This window comes from Triticum urartu, chromosome 7 (assembly GCF_003073215.2).
Source record: "Triticum urartu cultivar G1812 chromosome 7, Tu2.1, whole genome shotgun sequence".
Taxonomy (NCBI): Eukaryota; Viridiplantae; Streptophyta; class Magnoliopsida; order Poales; family Poaceae; genus Triticum; species Triticum urartu.
The window spans coordinates 4,249,319-4,263,801 of record NC_053028.1 but is presented as its reverse complement, the minus strand read 5'-3'; positions in this window follow the sequence as shown (position 1 = coordinate 4,263,801).

Here is a 14,483-nt window from a genome sequence, read left to right as displayed (position 1 = left end):
GATGATACATAAATGTTTTTATTCATACATATAATCATCTCATGAAGTGTTAATATTTAATTGGATTTCTCCATCAATACAAGGATAAAAAAGAGTGCAGAAAATATCGTGAAACGTTGATTAATTTCTGTTTCGCAAGATATCACACTCAATGTTTCATTTTTCAGCATATATAGGTCATGTCAAATTTTTCTGTCCATCCTTTTTAAATTAGTTTAATTATTCCATAAGATGAACTTAGGCAATGAACGAAGGATGCCCCTTCTGGCGACAGGAGGATAGGCGCATGTTACAAAGATCACCTAACTTGCAGTGAGATATGTGTCGACCTTCAGGACGATTTTATGGAGTGGGCGGTATGTTCCATTTAATGACAGTGAGATATATGTAAACCTTCATGACGCCCATAATTGTCTAATTTATGTTTTTTATCATGCTTAGCACATCCCTTCTTGGGAAAGGAAGGATTTCATGAGCATGCCAAAGTCCCACTCCGGTGGCGAGAGCGACAGGGGCGGCGGAAGTGGTGGAGGTGGCGGAGTGAACTTGGTAGAGCTCGTCACATCGATGGAGCACCATCCGCGTGCGAGCGTCCTTAACAGAAAAACCACATTCGTCAAATTCAACGGTAACCGGATTTTCACGTGTAAGAGAATGAATAGAAACAAGATTTTTAATAAGTTCAGGAGAAACTAGAATATTAGACATGGATATTGAAGTGGAGTTAGACGGAAAATATGTATGACCAATATGGGTGATAGGAAGAGAAGATCCGTCACCGACGGTGATGCGGTTGGAAGTGTGGACAGGATAGGTGGTGTGGAGGTTACCGGGGTACGCCGCCATGTGAGCGGTGGCGTCGCTGTCCATGTACCAGTCGCCGCCGCCGGTGTAGCTGGACGGGGAAGGAGTGTTGTGGAGAGCCGCCAAAAGGGCTGGGTCCCACGGTGCCGGCGGGAGAGGCGGCGCGGCCGTCAGGGGCAGCAGCGGCAGCCCACCTGGCTGCGGCTGCTGGCCGTAGGGCGCCGCGTAGGGCTGCTGCGCGGCGTAGAACGCCTGGTGTGGCTGTGGCCGGGTGCCGAGAATGCCCGGGGCAGGGGCCCGAGGAACCGGCATGGAGTAGGCGTGCACAACGCCGGTCCATGGGTTCTGGCCGACGTACCACGGGGCCGGCTGATAAGCCTGCTGCGGTGGGCGGGGTGCTCCTCCCTGAGCGCCTGCGCCCCCTGCTTGTAGCCACCACGATGACCGCCGCGACGACCCCCCCCCATTAGCCGCCGGCTGGGGCGGCGGGAAGGGGGCGGCCGGGGCGGGCGGGAAGCCTGGCGGGAATGCGGGCGCCGCCGGCTGTGGCGGCGTCGGGCGCGGCGGTGGCGGGGCTGGACCCCCGCGGGTGCCGGCGACGAGGGCGGTGTGGGTCGCGCGAGTCCACGCCACCCGCATCCGGCGCTCCTCCAACTTGAGGTACACGACCACCTTGGCGAAGGTAGGCTCCGGGATGAGGGTGAGGTTGGAGGCGGCGTTCCCGAAATCCTCGTTGAGGCCGCCAGAGAGGGTGCTGATGAGGAGCTCGTCGCCGATCTTTTCCCCGAGATCACGGAGCTCATCGGCGAGCTTCTTGAGGCGCATGCAAAAATCATCGATGGATGAGTCAAGTTGCTGGCACCTGTAAAACTCACCGTAGAGCAGGACCTTGCGCTGCTGCCGGTTGTCGGTGAAGAGGCCATTGAGCTTGGTCCAGACCGCATGGGCGTCGTCTTCGTCGTCCACCACGGTGTGGAAGAGGTCGCTGGAGATGGTGAGGTAGAACCAGCGGATGATGGTGGCATCGAGGATCATCCACTCCTCGTCGTTGATCATGAGCGCCGAGTCTACGGTGCCGTCCACGTGGCCGTACAGGAGGTACTCACGGAGCACAAGCGAAAAATACCGCTTCCAAGCAGAGTAGGACGCGGTGGTGTGATCAAGCTTGTTCGGAACACGCTCATGGATGTTGAGGTCGCGGACGAGAGTGACATCGGGACCGGCGAACGGGTTTGAGACGGTGGACGAGGAGGAGCTCATGGCGAGCGTTAGGGTTTGGGACTCGGCGCGGACGGATGGAGATGCGGCGGCGCAGGTGGCGGGAGGGTGGGGTGGTGCGGGTGCGGCGCGGGTGGGAGGGGAGGGTGCGGGAGTGTGGGCGGAAGCGGGAGCGAGCGGCGGCGGCGGCCTCGAAAAGAGGCGGCGGCAGCGGCGGGCGAGGTGGGGGAGAAAGGCGGCGGCGACCAGCGGCGGCGACGGCGACCGGGAGGATGGTGGCGGCGGCGGCGGCTGGTGGCGGCGGCGGCGCATAGAGCCGCGGCGGCGGCGGCGGCTTTAGGGTTTAGGATCGTGCTGCGATAGATACCATATGTATAAGGACAAGTTATGGACTGTGCAATCTCAATGTATTGATCGGTGTACCAGGCACATATATATAAGTACAGACGTGGGTCACAACCTCAACTATACAAAGGAAATAGAAGGTGGACCCTATACACAAATATACATGTACACAATATACTCAACATCATCCATTGCCTTCGAAAAGACATGTTGTACCGCTGGGTAGGTGGAATCGATGCGGGAGGCATCCAATCGTCAGCTCCCCTCTTGTGTTCTCCGAATCTGGCGCTCCGCCGCCCCGCCTTGATCTGCTGCTCCGGCGAGCTCCAGCTCTCTCTTCTGCCTCATTCGGCTCCCTGTGGGATACCAAATCTTCTGGTGCCTTCCTATTCGAGCCGCACATCAACAAGCAACTCTCCCCATGACCTCTTGCTCCGGCAGCCGCGGTCGAGGTACGTGGATGCTTGGACCAGCTCTCGATGTTCTGGCATCCGGCCGTTCTTGAGTGAAAGTCAGGAGGAGGTTCGTCAGTGCGGAAGAGGAGGGGCGGGAACGCACGAGCGTCAGCTTGCAGCATGCCCATGTCCATGCACGGCGGCGTGTGCACGCGCTCAGGCGACGAGAGACATGGAGCGGGGATGAATTTTTTTTTTTGCGAAAAAAAAAAGGAGCGGGGATGAATTTGGGGTCAAAGATGATGGTGACGTGGTGGTCAAATCCGGTCAACACATCCACGTCGGACAAAAACCATTCGAAAAATATGTTCACTTAAATGTTCTGGTTTTCTAAATAAATTGTTCATGTATTAAAAAAACTAGCGGAGTGACCCGCGCATTTGCGTGGCTAGGTTTGCAAAATATTATAATACCATTTTAGAAATTTGACACATGCTCTAGTACACCACTTTGACAAAACAAAAAAGTATAAATATGTTTGCCAAAGCTATGACAAATTTATTAGTATTTCACTTGGACAATCAAAAAATGTTAATCACGCTGTCTATTTTACATGACTCTATAAGATCATTTGAACGGCTACCCAAAGCCGCGAGTGATTTGAGATAACCTAGTTATCCTTTACCTTGGACTATCATAAATTTACGATATACTGGATGCATGCCTCAAATCCATACAAAATTTGGTCGTGTAAATATGTTTAATGATCATTTAGCCCATTCCATAGCATGTCTTTCTTGCTAGCTTATTCTTGTATATATTAATAATATTAGTTAGTAAATTTGTGCACAAAGGATTCTTAGGATTCGATTAATTTTTAAGAATTTTTCCAACGAACGGATAATTTATTTCATGACCTTGGTAAACATTGTTTTCTTCCTACACACATCTCACTTACGCACGAATTGGAACTACTTTCACAGAATTTTTATTTATCAGTATAATATCACACATTCACATGATTGTATGTTACTTTCATAGTTCGTCAATTTCTACTCGTGTATGGAAAGCTTAATTATTGAAACTACTTATAACGTAGTTGCCATAATATTGTGTTGCTTTCTTCGTGTGATGCACTAACCTGAATAGATAGCACAATAACACGCACGGTACAGGAAGGTAACATTTTGTGCATTCTAGTAAAGATGAATGTTTCCGTTACAACTCAGATCCAAACATGTTGATACATCTAATTCCTATTTAATGTTTTTCCTTCCACGAAACTACATAAGCAACACATGGATGTAAATGTTTATACACTTTTTTCCTTCTAGATTATCTTTTCTTTGTCCCCTTTAGTTGACTTCAATCGTAAATCTATATGTGGAGTTCGTGACCATATGTCCACCATTTTTAAATATATTTCTCTCTTTTATTTCCAGTTCATTTTGCAAAAGTAGTTTATTACCGATTAAGTTATCTAAGTCACATCTAGGGGATGTTTCTTACCTACGTCATTCGTATGAAAACATACTTTTCAGTATTTTGTTCTATTTATGTCTAAAAGTAGTAATATTCTTTATCCACCTTATAATATAAGTATTGCACAATTTGTTCTAAGTTCAGCTACTTGAATTTTATATTGAGGTCACTCTAACTATTCTCCATAGTTATATTTATTTCTTCTTGCCAATTGTAGTTTATGCTAATTGGTTTAAATACACGTTGGATGCACTTCAAAAACATATTCGTTCACACACTGGTCCGGTCTAGAGTGTGTGTATCTTATAATTTCACTACACCTTATGTATGTACACATCAGTAGAAAATTTGATTTTTATACCGCAAAAAATATTGGCTGCTAAAATATGCATTATGCTAATAGTTTTTCATCTTAACACTAAGTCACCGATCAGGTTTATAACTTAGGGTCAATGTAGCAGCTAGTAAGTAAAAGAATATGGCGGCTTCATATGCTAGATATGGTTTGCCTCGGCCCTCCATGCTTGTCTATGTGGTGCGTCCGATTTCTCGTTTGGCTGCATGTCCGCCTTTACGTTTTTTTGTCGGACTCTTTCTTTTTGGCTGGACTATTTCTTCATACTTTTCTTGGCCGGACAACTTCTTCTTACTATTATAGGATTTCCCGAGTCCTTTTACCATACATGTCGCTTTCATCAGTCCTTTTACTTAAATATCAATTCTTATGATTCGGACCCACCATACAATTGGCATTGTACATGTCCTTTCTCACGTACCTGATTCTGATTGCTCTTTCCTTTGCCAGATATATGTACGTGACAACCTTCACACATGTGCAACCGAATATATGCCTATACATAATATTTTCATGTAACGTTATATATTTAAATCTCAGCCGTATATATTTACGAATTAACGGTTGAGATAATTTAATCTGTGTGGATAAACATGATGGCTTGTTAGCCTCTTGTTTTAAGTATATAATAGATAGATATGGTTTATTGCTTGCATAATTAATTTACTGCTATATACTGCTAATAGCACGTTTTTTTATCAATTGGAGGCGAAATGAATTTACCATGCATGCAATATATGTGTTCGGTTATGGATTAAGGTGTTCGTACGTGGCGAACCAACCTGTGGTTGAGATGGTTAGGTGGACAGTGGTATCCCCAACCCACCAGGGTTCAAATCCTGGTGCTCGCATTATTCCTGGATTTATTTCAGGATTTTCGGCGATGCGCTTTCAGTGGGAGGAGACGTTTCCGTCGACGACGAGGCCCCTACGGTGACTTCGTAAATCTCAAGATGATATGCCGGCTCAGTCTCTCGGAGGTGCTCATAAGGATAGGATGTGCATGTGTGCGTTCATAGGGGTGAGTGTATGCGCGTGTATATGAGCGCTTATGTCTGTACTGATGCTAAATAAAAAGGTGTTCATGCGTGCAAGCTAAGGTTTTTTGTTTTACACGTGCACAGCTAAGGTTAGATAGGTGTATGTGCTCAACAATTGTTTATTTGGACGTAACTTTTCCTACCCGGACTCTTATTTTTTACGTGGAAGAAGAAAGTGTCCAAACTGATTGACCTGGGCGCTATTTTTGGGTGGGAGGGTATGGGACTGTTTTATTTTTCTGAATTGGACCTTTCTTAGTTGGTGCTAGCATGTTTTTCTTTGCTTGCCGTACATGGTAACACCAGACTTATTGTGACAACGTGATGTGCCAAGTTGTATATATGTGATACTATTTATATGTAACGCTACATCTTTTAAATCTTGGTTGTCAATATCTATAATTTACGGTCAAGATAATTTAATGTATAAGGACGAACGTGATGACTTATTTGTCTTCTGTTATATATATAATAGATGTTCACATTTCGAAAGTTGTTTTCAGAAAGATTCTCCATTTTAAACTTTTTGTCAAGCTTATTGAGAAATATAATATGGATGGGATTGTGAGAGGGCATATTGTGAGGAAGGTTTTGTGCAGTTTAAAACTTACTGCTTTTCTACTTTCTTCACTGTTTTTTGTACGGTCACTACGACCAGAAATTTCCTGCCTAAGTCGAGCCTACCGGTCGTGCCATCCCACAACGCTCGATGTGAGCTAGGTGTGCGCACTTGCCGGGATCACCATGTCATGCCATACCATGACCAGATCAAGGCTGCCAGGGGCGATTTAACCGTAGGGGCACCCTGGGCAGCTGCCCGGGCTCGAGCGCCGCTAGTTCTACGAGCAGCCAGAGTCAATCGCTAAAAACGTGTACGTTTTTGGGCGTGGACTACTTTGTTTTCGCCTTTTGGTTGGGCTTACTCGTGCAGGCCCATCAAGAATCAGCTGGAGTAACTTTCTTACATGGGCCACAACAAGTAGTCAGCTCGAAAAAAATGTGAATCGATCGATCAGGTCATCACGCTGCTACTCCTAAAGAAAACGGTCAATTATATGCATTGTTTTCTTTTATTTTGAGAGACAATTATATGCATTGTTTTCGATCTGCTAATTAAGTGGCTCATGTGCTAGCAAATTTTAGTTTTTTTAATAAGACTTTTAGAAGTTGGTTTGATGAGCCACCAGATTGTCTGATGAATTCGCTCGTAGACGATGTTTTCGTTTTTTTTTCATTTTAATAAAGCTAGCCATGATGGCCTTTCCTCAAAAAATAAAAAACAGTCATCATGTTGCTGGTTGTGTTGCTGGCCTGGACTGCTCGGCTGCCTCCTGGCTCGCATAATGTCTTTGCGCCACGGTGCATCACTCATGGCGTGCCGTAGGCCCTAGCAACTCCAGCGTCAGAGGAGACGGTCAGCGAGGTGTACCGGCGGAGGACCGATGGTCGGCAAGACCACAAGAGATAGTCCAGCCATCAATCATGCTATAATTCCGATGAGCAAGGATCATGATCGAAAGCGAAATCGTGGGGGTCAAGGCAGCAATGCCCATGGTGGGTATTTCATTCCATTTTCGGTGAATGGTGGCTCATTCTGATCACCGTCGGCTCTTCAGCAAGCACTAGCCACTTGTGCAGCAACCGCAAGTTCCCAACCTACACAAGGGCTCAGCCGGGAGGCAGCAAGTAGCAGCAAACCGCTAACGACGAGGGCTACCGGCGGCAAGTGACAACTACATGAGTTATTTACCTATAACATATCGACAAATTATGCAATTGAATGTTGTTTGTGCTGACTCCAGTCATGTTTGTTTAAGTTCATAATTGAGTAGATTTTTTTTGTGGTACAGTTTTTTTTTAAGTTTAGTCTACCGCGTGCCCAGGCTTCAAAAATTTGCTAGCTCCGCCAATGAAGGCTGCGCCGATTCATCAGCTAACTAACGAACATAAGAAATCAGCTCGACTAAGTCATGTACAGAGGGACATGTCCTGGCCGTTCATTTTCCTATCTGAAGAGCAGTGTTTAGGCTAACATAATAACAGCAGCAATGTTTTGCCCTCTATAGCGCAACACGATCGAGTTATGTCAGCATCAAGAAAAGGATAGGAAACGGCTCTAAGCAAGTTCAGTCTTGGTTTTTTTTTGTAGGAGCTATAGTAGTAGAGGAAAACGAATGAATTAGGAAGGAGATAAAGGAAGTGTCACCTTGGGTTGGATAAAAAAGGACAAGGCGCAGCCCCGAGCAGCAGCCTAACATCGTCAGGGCCGCCGACGAGGAGCTGCGGGAGGGAGAAGGCGCAGCCCCAAGCCGCGAGTAACGACTTGAGCTCGCAGCGGTGTGCTTTGCTCCTGGACACGTCACGCTCGTCCATGGTCAGGTCGTAGCCCCGCAGCAGGGCGCGCAAGGCGTAGAGATCGGCGGAGGTGCGCGCTCTGCAGCGTGACGCTCTGAAACTGACGCCGTGTAGAGAACCACCTCCGGCTGTAGCTCCTCCATGCCAGGCAGCTGGGACGACGAGCTGCCGCCAGGGTCATACATCTCCGGCGGCCTCATCCGAAGTAGAGTGTGGCTAGTAGCGTTGTGGCGAGAGGAGAGCGGAAGGAGATGAACAAGTGGTGCCTCTACTGTCATCACATGCATCGCACTGGTTGTGCCTCTATTGTCGTGCCTGCCTCCTTTTTTTTCGTTAATTCCTCGGACGCTTTGCGCTTTTGTCGATTGCCTCGGTGCTCACGCTGATTTGTCTTGTTAATTACCTTGGCCTCTCCCACTCACACTGCATAGTTTCAAACACTAGGATCTGATTAGACAATCTTATTGGATTCTTATCCTGACAAAAGATAATCTGTAAAAAAGAGATTGGCAAGGATGCACCAAGTGTTGTTTTTTGGCAATGGGGAGTCGATTCAGCATCTATTCCTTCAATGCCCACTTGCCAAGCTGCTATGGAGAACGGTCCATATAGCTTTCAACCTACCTCCACCTATTAGTAGTACAAATATGTTTGGAAACTGGTTAGTGGGGGTACACCTCAAGTTTAAGTCTCGGATCCGTGTGGGAATTTATGCTATACTTTGGGCCATTTGAAACACTCGTGATGATTGTATTTTTAACAGAACGAAAGTTCCAAACTTTTTGTAGGTTATCTTCAAGGCTACCAGCAGGATCCATACGTGGTCATTACTTCGCAAGGAACAGGATTGGGCGCCCACGGCCTTTGGGTGCAACAGATGGAAAATGGTCTCATGGGATTTGTTCAACCGATTTGGTTGGTGGACTGCTAGTAGGATTTGTGATGCATGAGGCTCACTTTTTTACGTTTTTTTACTTTTAATTTACCTTCGGGCAGTCATGTGTGGAAATTTATTGGTTGAACTTTGTTATGGTCGGATGATAAATAAAAGGTTGTGTGCATCACTCGATGCAGGGGCCGAGGGATGTCCCCTCTTTTTGAAAAAAAAATGCTCTTCATTTGAAAGAGTTGTACTTTTTATTTCATTCGAGAGAATTGTACTTAGTCTCAATTATTATATTGATGAAACTTAAAATACGTGTACATCCTTTGATTATTGCTTTTCGAGGAGACTCTTGCGAGTGAACGTCGACAGGGTCCTGCCCCAGTCGCACGCACGCTGGGCATGCACATGGAGCGTGTAGGACAAAATGGCACGAGCTCTCTCATGTGTATGCTCTCTCTCACCACATCATGTGACATGCACATGAAAAAATAACAATGGAGATCATCACGGTACTATCTCTCTCTCTCCTTCTCTCTATCCCTTGCGCTCTATGGCAATACCTTGGTGGAATGGTTTATCAAAAATTGATCTCGGAAGTGAAATCCATGATCTGGTGTTCAATGTTTGGACCCGGCAACAAGTGGTGCCTCATCTCCTTAGATTGTCACATGCATCGCGCTGTCGGCTTGCACCTCTACTGCCGTTCCAGCTGCCTTGTGTTTATTATCAAATTCCTCGGACGCTATGCTTCTTTGTCGATTGCCAATGGCGCTTTACCTTGGCCTCTCCTCCTTTTGGGGGGGGGGGGGGGGGGGGGGGGGGGGACCTTGGCTTCTCCCGCTCATGCTGCTTAGTTTTATTGGGCGCTGCTATGCGTCTGTCGACGGACGGACGCCTCGCGAGCCGCCCGATTTACCAGATTAAGCGGCCCATCGCCAACCTCTATTATTGCAACATAGGTCGTGTTGTGGAAATGTTTTTGCAACATAGGTTAACTTGCAGATTTTTTTTTGCAACAGAGGTACGTCGCACAATTTTTTTCGCGACAAATGTCCTGTTGCAGAAATTTTATAGAAGTCAGAAATTTTCGTAACAAAGGTCATGTCGCAAAATTATTCTCCAACAAAGGTCTTGTTACAGAAGTTTTACAGAGATCTTTTGACAACGGAAGGTTGAGAGAGAGGAAGTGGGACGAGTCGTCCCAGATATTTCTAAAATGGAGGGGTGCGCTGTATGTGGGGCACACATGGACGCGTGGCAACCAATGGAGGCAGTCGACGCAAGTGATGTAGTCCGGCGGGTGATTTGGGACGTTTCCCTAGTTTCAAACACTGGAATCTTTCTGATTGGACAGTCTCATTGGATTCTTATCTGCTCCGGATTTGAAAAAGGAGTAGTACTTTTTGCTAAGTATTTTATTGAAACTTAAATTACACATACATCAATTGAATATTACTTTCGAGGAGACTCCGTGTCAGCCGGCCCACGCGTGCATGGGTTGGGGGCATGTGCAGATGAGATAATATGGCACGGTCGCAGCTGCATGTATCCTCACCCAAACCTCACCACATCATGTGACATGCATATGGAAAAGAGCCGTGGGATCAGCACTGGACAATCCATGGCGACACCTTTGTGAAAAGGTTGCTCGGAGTTAATGCCCGCGACTCTTTTTGATGGTTGGTGTTACTAATTGTTGCGGCATGCTGCTGATCCCTTGTTAGGTGTCATATCTCTTATTTTGTTTTTATTGATAACATGAATTTTGTACATGCTCGATGTCTTGTCTAGATCTTGACACTGCTATTACAGAAGCCAGGTGGGTTTTCGACGCAAATACTATTCAAAACCCGGGCAAAGAACAAACTAATGTGTCTAAAAATGCTATTTTTAGGAAACATCACTAGAAATAATCTAGCTAAGGAGTCATGCCGCAGGCCATTCAACTGGCTTTCGGAGCCAGAGAGGAGGCACATCCACTCAGGGCCGGGTGTATCAGCTTGATATTAATATGTTGCACTTGAGCTCAAAAAAGGACACTAAGTTATATCAAGTGAATTTTCTCGGCACGTCATGTTTGAGGCTTATTCTATTTCCTCTCTTTTATTTTGTATCAAATTTCTATTTGAGGTATTTGTTCTTGTAATTCAAAGAGCAGCTCACCTGCTGACTTGCTTGGTAGTATATATTAATACTCATATTAATTAAATAAAGATTCCAGAATTCTCGCAAACAATTAGATTGCAGTGCTAAATTTGTGACAAATAATACTCCAATTAAGTTGACTGGGACCAAATACATACCCAACAACAAAGTAAAAGTATTAGCTACAGAAAAACCTAAAAAATATACTTATGCTCGGCTCAACAGCTCATTAACTTGATCTGTTACAAATAAAGCCTTGGTGTGAAACGGTGGGGAAGCCACCAAATTGACACGACGGCAAAGAGGACAAACTTATTCGATAAACTTGATCATGATGATGAGACACACTTGTCCATGAGTGGCCATCAACCAATTAGCAGCTAATTGTTACAGAGCCATTAGCAAGTAGCAACTTTTACTGTGTGCGCAATAAGAAAATGCCACCGTTAGTAGGAAGAGGTGAGGAGGAAGCAGCTTAATGCAAATTAAATAGTAGGAAAGTACACCATGCTTCATTACCAGGATGTTGATGCTGTCTAGACAAAGAAAATCTTTGGAGTCCCGCCAAAAGAAATATTGGGACGTCTTGGCTGTTTCCTTGCTGCTTCTTTCCACTTAGGGAAAAGTATTTTTTTCGTCCCTCTATTTTTTCAGAAGTATAGAAAAGGTTCCTTAAGTTCAAAACCAGCAAAACTCAGTCCCTCAACTATCAAAACCAGCAAAACTTAGTCCCTCAACTATCAAAACCAGATAAATTTAGTCCCTCGTGCGGTTGTGGGTGGCACGGGGCTAACTTTGCACAACAAAACCACAGCAGGAAGGACTACATTAGCTGGTACACCAGCAACGGACATTGCTCATCCCACTCGTCACGCCGCGTAGTCAGTGACTGAGCTGCCATCGCTCATGGTGGCACCGCCCTTCGTCCGGCTGAGTCGCCTGGAGCCTAGCCGCTACCCACCGCCGGTGCTGCTGCGTGTTCTCTGCTGCCATAAGAATTTAAGTGAAGAAAAATGGACGGATGAGGTGGGGCCTACACTTGCCAGCTAAGTCAAAACCACTTTCTCGGTAGGAAACCACTCGCTGTGACACGAGGGACTAAACTTATCCGGTTTTAAAAGTTGAGGGACTAGAGATTGCTGGTTTTCTAGTTAAGGGTCCAATTCTATACTTTCGAAAGAGTTGGGGGACGAAAAATATACTTCTCCCTTCCACTTATGCTTTGTGTCAGCACTCAGCACCCACTTCACGATCAAGAGCTATCTCCTCGAGATGTTTAAAGTACTTGATCGCCGATGTGCCACAAAATCCATCTAGATTTTTACATAGCAATCGGATCGACTTGAGGCTCTGTGTTATACGGTAGAGCTCCGTCTTAGACTCACACCATATTTTCACCATCGTCAGATCCTTCATATTAGTCAAAGCTCAGTTGCAACCTTGGGAGGGGAGAAAAATATAAAGGATCAGATGCAGCTTAGAGTTCACTAACCTATTACTAAAGCACTGCAAGCATCGCGAGTCTCCAAGTAAGTTCACAAGATGCCTCTATGTAGTTCATAGTTACCTACAAAAGATATTACTCATCGACTCCTGCAGCGAATGTTCATAGGTTTTCTAACTCATCTCCCATGTGTCCACCCCATTGATCCAAGCATTGTATTAGTTTGATCTGGCAGTGTGGCACGCCATTGATCTAGCCTATTGTGCCAGCGAATGTGAAACGAAAAATGTTAAACTTGAACTAATCAACTCTTGACCTTTGATGCCTTGTCTCGGGGTTATCTGTCTCATCGATCCAAGCAGCTAGCGGTGCATTCGTACTTTACTTCAGGGATGCAGTGTGGATGAACTTTGCATTTGCATTGACTCGAGACCGACAATGATATCATTCAATAGACTAATGATCTCATAAGCCTTTCTCACCACATCTATCAAAGTATTCATATTTTCAAAAATTTCCAATCAAGTGTATCAGTGGAGGATGAGCAACAAGGGAAGCAGGGGGCTGAGGTATGGGGATAATGTGAATGAGTTGGCGCCCTGCAAGCACAATGGCAACAGGCCACCCTGTAGAGCTTTACTTGCGCCATGCCGAAGCAGATCTAGAGTGATGCCTCCTCGGAATGTAGGCACCACACCTTGCGACACTGGCTGATATAGGGACAAGCAGGAGGAATAAATGTGAAAAACGTGGTGTGTGCATCCTTATAATTTGAACAATCTTCAAAAGTACCGGAACATATGCTCAGAAGTATTGATAGTAAGCACATCCCATTAAGACAAAGTCAAGTGCTCGACGATCAACAAAACATGGTGAAAATATTAAAACTTAATGTACTCTGAATTACAACAATATATAAATATTTGAGTAGTGGTTGTCCCTTGATACACGGAGGTTACCTATTAAGTTGCCAAAAATTATATAATTAAGCTACAACTATATTAAGGACAGTATAACCGCACCTAATCCCTGCCCTCACAACGATTTCGGTTTTTGGCCGTCCGTTTCATTGATCTGGGAGTTCCTAGCCTATAGATCTCGTTTGGAAAAAATTTGCCTCGCACTGAATGTAACCTGGCCCAACTGTCATGTGGGCTGCCTCTCTAGAGGCCGAAATGAAGGCATGTCATGCACCGGGCCGTCGGCCAGCCCATTCTACCGCCTAGGCTTCGAGGAATCGAAGTGACTGCCTCCAGCCTAGAAAATGAATTCCAAAGCCCGTTGTTGACGATGTGTTTCATCAAGAGGTATTTGGAGGAGCTGGAGATTGCTGCCGTTCGATCGCCACAGCAACAGCCATGCCCAGTTCAGCGACCAAAGGCCAGGGCATGGTTACCACCGTCAGGAATTGCAGCCAAGATGAACTGCGATGGAGGTATATCTACTTTGGGAGAGAAAGGAGCTGCTGCGGTTGTCTGCAGAGATAAGTCTGGTCACTATTTGGGAGCCTCGGCAGTTGTATATGAAGGTTTGATCGATCCAGCAAGTCTGGAGGCATTAGCATGTAGTGAGGCGCTACCCCTCACGCGGGACCTGAATTTGAATGACTTGGAGATAGCTTCGGATTGCAAGGAAGTGATCTCAAACATCTACAATGGAGGTTTGCCGGCTTATGCACCGATTCTTAGGGAGATTGTTTTCAGTAGGAACCTTTTTGCTTCTGTTATTTTCCGTTTCGAGCATAGGGAAAATAATTTTGAGGCCCACTCACTTGCTAAAGGAGTTGCGTCTCTTGCGGTGGGTCGCCATGTGTGGCTAGGGGTTTTGCCCGACATTGCTTGTATTCCCCAACTCATAAACTATGAATAAAGCCCCTAGTTACCCTTAAAAAAGCCTAAAAGAAAAATAGCCGCCGATACGGGGAGTTCCTGAAAGAAAGAAACTGTTGATGCGAGCCGCAGAGGAGCTGCCGTTTATATCGCCGTCGCCAAGATCCTCCGCGCTCTGGCACTCC